Raw genomic sequence first — 8,420 nt, 5'->3', positions numbered from 1 at the left:
GGGAGCGAGCTGTGAGCTGGTGACTGGGGATGCCCAATGAGTTTTTAAATATGGATCTGAAGTAGCTGATGGGGCATGTGCTGAGGGGCAGCGCATGCAGAGAGAGGTTTGTGAAAGGGGAAAGGAAGGAGGCTGCGTGCCCCGGGGCCACAGCTGCTAAGCTTGTGCTGAAATGACCTTGTGAATGAGGAGCCAATGAGTCAGGGCCAAAGCTGAGCAAAGGAGAGCACAAATGTAAGGATGAGTCAAAAGGGGCCCAAACAGGTTTGCAAGAGGGAGGAGGAGGAGAAGGCACTTCTGGAAGAAGCAGAGGCATTGAGGAGAGTTGAGAAAGTTAAGGCTAAAGGGTGAGCTGACAGAGAGGAAGAGGTGGGGAAAAGTGGCCTTTAAACTCTGTCAGCGGGATGGGCATATCTTGGGAAAGAGGTGAGGAGGGTGAAGCTGCATGCAGGTGATCCAGAAGGGATGTGACAGCCAGGCTGGGCAGCAACCTGCATGGGCAGCCGGGGCTGGGAGGCATGGCGGTGACGAAGGCAGGGAGGAGCTGGCAATGAAGGAGGTCAGTGCCATCCGGGCTGTGCGAGTGAGATGTTGTGGGCATATGCTGCGACGGAAGCTAAATGAAGTGTGTGTGTGTGGCAGTAACATCAGGCTGATTTCTTCCTTGTCACAGAGAGCGTGCATGAGAGGAGGGTGGCTGTGTTACAGCCACGGTGCTTTGGAGGGAAAAAGGCTAACTGTAACACCTAGCGATACAAACAGATTTATGTTCTCCATGTGTCTCAAGGTGTGTGTGGTTCGTATTTGTTTTACCTGTTGATAGATCTGTCTTGGAAGTTGTAGTGTGTGGAAAAATAAACAAACCAGCAACTTGTGCAGCCAGGCCTTGCTTCCCTGCAGGCTTGTTTGCTTGCTGCACTTCCAGGGCTTTGTCTGTTTTCCATCTCCCTAATAGTTACTCAGCGTCTGTGGGTCGAGGCTGCATAGCGCTTCCTAAATTGGGGGTGGATTTTGGTCCTTCTTTCTGATTTATGATGCCTGAGAAGGCCAGCAGCGAGCTTAGAGTTGGTTTTGGGGATGGATGTCCCGCTGGGCCCTTCTCTTTTATGGCACAGGCTGCCCAGGGAGGGGATGGGATCACCATCCATGCAGGTGTTGAAGGAACTTGTGGATGTGGCACTGAGGGACGTGGTCAGTGGGCATGGTGGGGGTGGGCTGGTGTCTGGACTAGCTGTACTTAGAGGTCTTTTCCAACCTGGATGACTTTGTGATGCTATGTTATTGTGCACTACACTTGGGTGTGTGTTTGTGGATTTTGGGGAAAATTATACTCGCTCTGTATGTGAGGGGCTGGCCCAACTGTTTAAAGCCTTTTGTTTCAAAGTATTTGATTAAATGATAAGGAGAGGGAGCGACTGTATCTATTTATATAAGGAAAATAGAGTTTCCCTGAACAGAGTTATCAGGGTTTATCTTGTGATATTCACTACATCCCAACCTGCCAAAATCTGAAGCATGCTTTATGTTGTGCACTAATGAGAGCAAAGTTAACAGGATTTGTAAAAATGTGCCTAGGAATCATATTTGTAAGCAATGTGTAGAAGCTGTTTGTCTCTTTGTGTGATACACTGCAGTGATGTTACACAGAAATAACTCAACACTTCATACCAAAATAAGCCTGCCTGACTGACAGCTGAAATATTTGGTTTGGGGTTCAATTTTTCCTTTCTTAGCTAGGACTTACAGACTGGAAGGAGCAATCCCTGAGAGTAGCCCTGCAGAGAAGGACCTGGGGGTCCTGATGGATGAAAAACTTAACATGAGCCAGCAGTGTGCTCTTGCAGCTCGGAAAGCAAATGGTATCCTGGGCTCCATCAGAAGAGGAGTGGTCAGCAGGGACAGGAAGGTGATTGTCCCTCTTTACTCTGCCCTTGTGAGGCCCCATTTGGAGTACTGCATCCAGGGCTGGGGCCCCCAGTACAAGAAAGACAGGGAGCTGTTGGAGAGGGTGCAGAAGAGAGCCACAAAGATGATCGGGGGCTGGAGCACCTCCCGTATGAAGACAGGCTGAGGGAGCTGGGTGCATTCAACCTGGAGAAAAAAAGGGTGCAGGGTGACCTCATTGTAGCCTTCCAATAGCTAAAGGGAACCTATAAACAGGAGGGGAGCCAACTCTTTGAAAAGGTTGATAATAGCAGGACAAGAATAAATGATTTTAAGTTGAAGGAGGGAAGATTTAGGTTGAATATCAAGGGTAAGTTCTTCACAGAGAGAGTGGTGAGGAGCTGGAACAGGCTGCCCAGAGAGGTTGTGGATGCCCCATCCCTGGAGGTGTTCAAAGCCAGGGTGGATGGGGCCCTGGGCAGCCTGGTCTAGTATTAAATGTGGAGGTTGGCGGCCCTGCCTGTGGCAGGGGGGGTTGGAGCTTGATGATCCTTGAGGTCCATTCTAACCTAAGCCATTCTATAATTCTAATGAGTTTTGAAATTCAGAAAGTAATTTTGTGCTTTATGTTATTTTGACATACAGTTATTATCAAGTTTCTTCCCTTTGTGTCTTAGAAATACAATAGTAAAAAGATGGGAAAAACAGTTATCCTGGTGTAGGGTAACTAATGCTTTATGGCGACATAGCTTTTGTTAACGCTGGCTGTACCTGTGTCCTTTTCTGTGCTGACAATGACAGGTCAGTGCAAGCCACCATGTATTTCACAGCTGGGTTTATCAAATGCGTAATGGAAGTAGCTTTCAATGCTAAGAGCCGCAGAAAGCTCTAAAATAAATTTATGGATGGATGAATCAACATCTAACATCTTCTGGTCTTTAAAACTGCTGGTGAACTTTGAAACTTGCAAGCCTTCCTTTAAACTACTAGCAGTCTTCTGGCTTATTACCAAGTACAAGGTAAGCTCATCATCACAAATTGTGCATTAAGTGATCTTTAGGGGCGCTGTGGACATTAGTGAAGAGAAAGTGAAAAGGAAAAGATTTTCAAGGTGCTGGATATCTGCACATTTGCCTTCTGTGCTGTTCTCATCTGTGTTGTGGTTGGTGTTACTGAGCCAAAGCTGCCTGCAGTTTCAGTAATGTAAAAGGTCTCAGCTTTGCTGGTCTGGGATCTCTGACGTGTAGCGTGTGTGTATGTAGGAGTGGGCATAGTGCGCGTGCTTGACATTCAGAAATGTTGCAGAGAATGGAAAAGCTGTAATTGAATGTCTTAATTACCTGCTTAAGTTCTTAAACGGTTAAGAAAGCTTCCTAAAATAGAGCTAGTCCATTCTGTTTAGTGCTTTGCAAGAGCTTACAGGAAAAAAGTACCTACAAAAAAAGTAACCTAACAACTGAGAATGAGTTTTCAGTGTTGTATGCTTTGTGAGTTTGGTGTTGTTTTTCAATGTTAAACCCTGCTACCTCGGAAAGTAATGTTTAACAGAAGGCTTTTATGGTTTTCTACATATAACGATCCCTCCTTGTATTTCAGGGCACAGTTCCTCTCTTTCCCCTGCACTCCCCTCCCTTCCTCTTTCACTCTTATTTTTTGTGCATGCGTTTTGTTGTTGTTGGGTATTTTTGTAGCTCTCTTGAAAATGGGACTTTCAAAGGTGATAAGGAAGTCAGCGTCAGCCCAAAGCCTTGTTCCAGTGTTTTACAATTGTTTTATAATCTGGGGGAAAAAGTGAGCAAATAACTTGCTGGTGTTCGTTCAGAGATCTTTTTTATTACACTAAGGCTTTAGTAGTTAGTCAAACAACAGTGCTGCAATTCTGAATCTGTTAACAGGTTAGCGCTTGGCAACGCTTATATTTATAAGGTAATGATTTTACTGTAGCAATTTGAGCAGCAGGATATATTAGGTATAAGAAAAAGCAATTTATTACCTTGAATTTCTTAATTCTGCACACAGCTTATTTCATAGCAATGTACTGTAGAAATAATCGTTACCTCCCACTGACCCACTGAACACCTAGCTATAGCTAGTAAATTTGCTCTGTATTAAACACACAGCTTATTGCATTCAGGGTCTGCTCTGCATAAGCCATTCCAATGCAGTATGCATGTATGACAGCACTGATGTGTGTTGTGGTAATTGTGTGTTGTGACAGCAGGAATCTGGGTGCTTTGGACAGTGTTCTTAATGTAACTTTTGCTGGGGTATGGAATCCACCATTCAAAATGTTTATTTTTAGTCACACATGTTGTTCTTGCGTTCAAGACTTGATGCACACAGCACAAAGGCATTCCAATTTTAGCTAATGGTATGGCTTCCCATTTGAGATAAATTAATCTCATGGCACTGTGTGCACTCACAGCAGCTGGGGACGTGGTTTGTATGGAGCTTGAATTGATGGGGCAGATGTAAGAGGGAGAAAGGAGATGTATGTGTGAGATGCACTAGCATTTTATGCCAGCTGATGATCCAATTCCCATTCTTTTGAAGAAAATACAAATACATTAAAAGTAAACATTTTCTTATCACGATGCTGAAAATAAAAGCAGGTAGTTCTCCCCCTCCCCCCCTATTTTAAGATTAAAAACTGAGCAGAACGTAGTGAAGCACACTGGCAGGAAAATGCCCTGCCCAACCAGTTTGCAGACAGCCCCCATGCTGCAGATTTAAAATAGCCATGTTGCAACTCCCTGCAAATTGGTTTGCAGTGGAAACCCTAACAAGATCATTAAATATAAAAGCCCTGTTGGATGCTGGGAAAGTACTGTGCTGCACATACATGTGTGCATCTCCATGGACGTGCATGAATGGGCAGCATCAATGCCATCGATTTGAATAAGGAGGTAATGTGCAGAATTGAAGTGACTTTGCTTGTGTTTGGAAGTGACTTGTGTTTATTGTGCTATGGACGGCATGGTGAATGTTTCCTCAGTTTTTAATTCTTAGCACTTGAATATTTTCAAGACACAAAATTAACTCATTTGTGCAGGTGTGGCCAAATAAGAGAACATTATTGTTAAATTGAAGTAAAACTGAGTTGTTCATTGTGGGTTTTTTTTTTCTTCTTTTTTTTTTCTTTTTTTTTTTAACTTAAAATGAGGCTCATACTCAGAATTAGTAATGTACAGCATGTCAAAGTAAGAGCTTTTGACTTCCCAACATATATCATTAATGACCCTAGGAAAAAAAAATCACATCTGCACTAGTTCAGTTCTTGGCTTTTCTAGGGCTGATCAATAATCACATTGTGTATTCATTCCCTCCAGCCCCCCACCCTGCAAGGTCAACTTTAACTACTAGTCTTTATATTTCAGATGAAGGACGTGGACGGCTTTATGCATTAATAATATTGTTCTCAGTGTTTCCTTTGGATCTAATTTACTGTTACCCCCTCAGAATGAGTAACTTGTTTTTCTTTGTTTTGCTTTATTTTAATACTTTTAGCATTTTTTCGTGAGAGCTTTTCATTTCTACCTTATGGTGCAGTGCTGAGTGATCTAAGTAGGAATTTGAGGATGCTGAAGTTGGCTACGGTTTTGCTATTTAAATGGATCCACTCTTCATTGTATTGTTGAATGTGAACATGACAATGGGAGAACAACAATTCCAGGGCTTCTTGTCTGGATGGCAACACAGCTGGTGCTATGAGGTCTGTCCAAATGCGACTGGTCAAGCATAACAAGTTAGTTCTAATTAGAAGTTCTTATTTACGTTGCGTTAGAAAATAGTTTGAAGCAAACTGGTAGGCTTTTGAGTGAAGTTGGTTCATTTTCCTCTTGCCTTGTAAGATTAATGTTGTTTTGTCCCGCAGCCAGAGTAAGTAGTCTTGAAAGAATCTTGCCTTTAAAATAAGCTTTTTATTTTGGACTATAATGTAGTGGTCACTCACAACTGCTTTAAAATAAGGGGTTATTGTGGGTGGTTGTGTCAGTGTTACGTATCACCACTAGATTAAGTCTTGTGATGGTGGCATTTTGTGATTTCTGCGTTGTTGTTTTCATTCCATGGAAGTACTAGTGATACTGGTTCCCTTTTATTCATTTCTTCATATTAGAGTGGAAATGTAGTTTGTTCATAATGGATTATTGATTGGTCTGAGAACAGCAGAAGCCCCAAGGCCTTGTCATCAATGGTACTTACTTTCCCAATAGTGAATGCATCACTTCATGCAGCTATTCGTAACCCCAGTCTGTAGGATATAAGCCCATAATTGTTAATCTTGTACAGCTCCGGTTTTAGGGAGAGGAACTCTTCATTGTCATTATAGGATTTTCCCCCTCAATTTGTTCAAAGAATGGTGTCTTTGTTTTGCGAGCAAGATAAAGCTTGTCCTGGATGTTAATGATATATTTTAATTCATTGCTCATAATACTACAGTGTAACCAAGAGAGCGCACTGCTTTGTCTCCAGAAGACAAACACACACAGTGCACTAAAACACAAAATATGTACTGAGTGGGTGACAGCTCCGTGTTTCTCGACAAACCCAGGAGCAGCGCAGGGCAAACTCCCCCCCTCCACGCTCTTGCACTGCTGCTTTAAGAACCACCAAAATCTGGGTTGCGCTGTCCCTATTGTCCTGCCGGCTTGGTTTTGAGAGAGGTCACCTCGCTACAGATGCCTACCTCGAGCTTTTTCAATGGCAGTGATTTTGATCTTTATTCCAGCGTCTTTTTCCTCTGCCACCCCCCACGAAGGGTTCCACATCGCTTGGGAAAGACCTGACTCTGCTTTTGCAGCCCTGGCTGCTGGGCTGGAGCCTGCTGCAGGATGCCATTAGCTCATGGAGGGAGGAAGACACGAAACCTTCCGATGTAGTCAGAGAAGCTCAAAATAATGTTTCAGTGTTTGAAAGGCAAACTTCCCAGATGGGACCAGCTTCCTCAGCTGCAGGGGATGGCTGGCTTAAAATGATTGAACAACAAGTATTGCAAAAGTCTGCATAAGGATTGGGTTTTATAAAATGTAGCTGGAATAAACTTAGACTAGCAGAAATTCCGTGCTTTTCCGGGAGCTTTTTCTTTTTCCTTTCCTGTCATCGTGTCAATTTTGGCAGGCTTAAACAAACTTTTCAAACAGGCTTGTTGTTAAGATGCATTCATAATAATTGAATACATTTGAAAATTAGACAGTCGTCTTCCATAACTGTCTCTGGATTCGCTGATAGCTTTTCACTGGATTAGTTTGGATTACTTTCAGAAAATCAATTCAAAGCTATGCTGCCTTTACCTACTGGCAAGTTTAGTCCCTAGGTCAGAGAATGTGAGGATTTCCTGTAAATTCAAGGGTGGGCTTTACTATTTAAAGACACACTTGGTCTTCTGAGGTGCAGTAGAGTATAACTTTGGGGCAGTCTGAGTCTTCACAAGCCTAGAGAGGCTCCAGGCTGCCCTTCTTCGAAAGATACAACTTCCTTCCATTTACCTATAGATGTTTGCATGCAATATCCTATCACTGCATCGTGTAAAAGAATTTCAGTGAGGTTTTTTTCCTAAGATCACAACTCGCAGTGTTGGTTTTTGTGGTTGTTTTTTTTTTTTTTTTTTTTTTAAAGTCACTGTTGCTTTTGGCAGAGAAACACAATGCAGCGATTGCAGTGCGTATTCAAACCTCTTGCGGATGAGAACAGCAGTATTTCTACAGTGTATTTATCTTTCAGATGGGACTTGCAATACTGACACCCAAACTGAAAGCATTTGATTTTAAAATACACACGTTGCTTTGGGAAAAGATTGCAGAGGCTTCCTAAAATGTATCTTCTTGTTTATTACCTGTTGAAGAATATTCTCATCTGTTGCAGGAAAACAAAGGATTTACAGTTTTCTGTATGTTGGAACAGGGATAATTTTCTTCTCTTTTTTACTGTCTACACTGCTGAAGATATTTGTATCTAAGTATGTGACAGAAATGAATTTGCAATTTTTCAGTGAGGTACTTCTCTTTACATTGTATTTTTTCCAAATTTCTCACCTTGTTTATTTTCTATGTATTTCTTTCCTTCAGTGTTTTCCAAGTGGCACAAAAAGGCCTTGAGAGGGCTGTGTGGCCAGCTGTGGGGACTAAGCATGTCTCGTCTTCTTTCAGAACACGCAGGTGGCATAAAAAGTAGAGTATCAGGTATTGCAGAGTGCTCCTGTTTTATTTAAAGCATTGTTCCTTGCCCTTTTACCCGTGCCTCACTTTACAACTCATTTTAGCCGTGAGGACAATGGAGTCGTGAGGACAGCAGAGCCGTGTGTTTCTGCTGTGGTGCTGGCAGGGCCCAATGCTCTACTGGGGAATCATGGAATGTCTTGGGTTGGAAGGAACCTTACAGATCAGTTAGTTCCAACCCGCTGCCACAGGCGACGTTCGGACTGCTGTATCAGGCTGCCCAGGGTCCCATCCAACCTGGCATTGGGAGCCTCCAGGGATGACACACCCACAGCTTCTCTGGGCAGCTGTGACAGCACCTCACCGCCCTCTCTGTAAAAA

Source organism: Tetrao urogallus (assembly GCF_951394365.1).
Source record: "Tetrao urogallus genome assembly, chromosome: 3".
NCBI lineage: Eukaryota > Metazoa > Chordata > Aves > Galliformes > Phasianidae > Tetrao > Tetrao urogallus.
This window is presented reverse-complemented; position numbering follows the sequence as displayed.